The sequence below is a fragment of the Leptonychotes weddellii genome, chromosome 6 (genome assembly GCF_054177405.1).
Source record: "Leptonychotes weddellii isolate Sample4059 chromosome 6, ASM5417740v2, whole genome shotgun sequence".
In the NCBI taxonomy this organism is placed as follows: domain Eukaryota; kingdom Metazoa; phylum Chordata; class Mammalia; order Carnivora; family Phocidae; genus Leptonychotes; species Leptonychotes weddellii.
The window spans coordinates 114,447,195-114,449,151 of NC_138374.1; positions in this window are offsets into that span (position 1 = coordinate 114,447,195).

Sequence of the window (1,957 nt, forward strand, 5' to 3'; positions counted from 1 at the left end):
TGAAAAAATCCTCCGAGCTTCTACCTCCCAGTCCCCCAGAGTGGCTGTTATCCCCCCATTGTTGGTGGTGGACACTCCCGTGGTCTCCGTAGTCCATAGGAAGGGGCTGAGCATTGTCTTCTTGCTGAACCTGGAGTTCAGAGGCCAGAAGAAATACCTATATAAATGCTGGCCTGATTCAATGGCGTCAGAGTTGGGGAGAGAACTTCATTTCATAATAGCAGAGAAATAGATTAGCAGGCCTCTTGAATAAGGTCCTATAATGACAGTATTTATTGAGCCCTGAGTGTTATTGAGCGCTATTACCTCATTAGTCACAAAGAATCCTACATGATACTCTTGTAATTCCCACCTTACAGATGAGGAAACTGAGGCACAGAGAATATTAAGTTACTTGCTCAAGCTAAGGTTTGAACCCAGGCAGTTTGACAGAGCAGCCCAAGCCCTTGACTCCTCATCACACAATTTTGATTCTATTCGACGACTCTGGTGAGCCTGCTGGGTGAGGGGCAACTCTTGTTACAATGATCAACCCCAAAGAAATTTCTCTGGACCTTTGGAGGGAGATTCAAAACACCTCTCCGTCCCACCCAGCTCTACGTCTGCTTGATAAGCTAGGAATAAAGCTATGCTGTATCTTCTAGAAACTTCTGCTCCCTGGGGCAGTAGGGCATTTATTTGAAAAGGGCTTCTTCCCACCTCAAAGGCTCATCTGCCCCAGAAACATGGGCAGCTCGTGGACACAGGCAGTGATAGCTTTCAGACGGGGAGCTGCTGGGGCGCTTGCCCTCTGCCACACCTCCGAGAGGCAAGACCAGCTGGGCAGGACAGCCCACTGAGAGCTGAAAACCTGAGACCTTTGTCCTTCTCTAACAGGAGGGATTTCCCCAGCCCCTCTGCTGAAGGCCTGGCTCTGCTTGGTTTTCTGGGCTCCTCGGGCAGGCAGCTGCCTTCTTGAATGCCCAGTGAATCACAAATTAGCCTAATTCATGAGGAAAATAAATACACAAAACCCCTCTACAGCCAGAGAGTGATTTGTCTACAAAGTCCTAAGTGGTAGAAATAAAGTTTTGCCCCAAGGAGCTGTCTGGCTGTGTGCCCTCTCCAAACGACACACTTCCATTCACTACACTTATTGTGACCCTGTGCTGTGGGGAGCAAAGACGTACCGCGTAGCCGTGGATCAACAAGGAACAAGCTTTTATTCTCCTGACGCTAGGACCGGCAGGAGCAGATAAGACAAGCACACAGACCATGGAAGAAAACTTGAGGATATTTTCCGCACCCCACAAGCAACAGGTGTACCCGTCGGTGGCATGATTTGAGTACGTGAGCCCCGAGGAGACGTAGTGAGATGCACTCAGCTGCCCAAGGAGGGGAGACTTGATTTGGGTTTGAGGGAAGGAGGGCCCCTTCTAGAGATGGCGGCTGGCAGTGACCAGGCCTCTGGGTGGCAGGGGGTGAGGTGGGGGGGTGACAGGCAGAAATAAGGCATGTGACAGCACTGTTCACGAGCCGCCTTCACAGCTGCATCTCGTCTGATCCGCGGGCCACTGTAAGCAGCAAGCAGGCTTCGTCGCCCTCAGAGGAGGAGAGGAAGCTCGGAGAGGCTTCTGAGAGGCAGTGAACGCAGGCCTTCTGACTCACACCCTTTCCCCTACGTGGAGGGCCAGCCCTCCCGCAGCGTGACCTCTTGGCTTCTATAGAAGCAGCTTCCTCCCGGCCTTGGGCAAGGCCCCCTGCAGATGCAAAGTCCTGGCGCTCAGAAGTGAGTGTGCAGGGGGCCACACTGATGAGGGCCAGACGGCACAGGAACAGCCCCGAGCACTCTGGGCTGAGCCGAGAGCGATCCGATCACCCAGTGAGGACAGGTCGGGCTCAGCGGCAGGCAGAGCGCCCCGGGAGAAGGGTGGGGAGACAGCTAGCCCGGGGGGGGGGGGGGGGGGGGGGGGGGGGG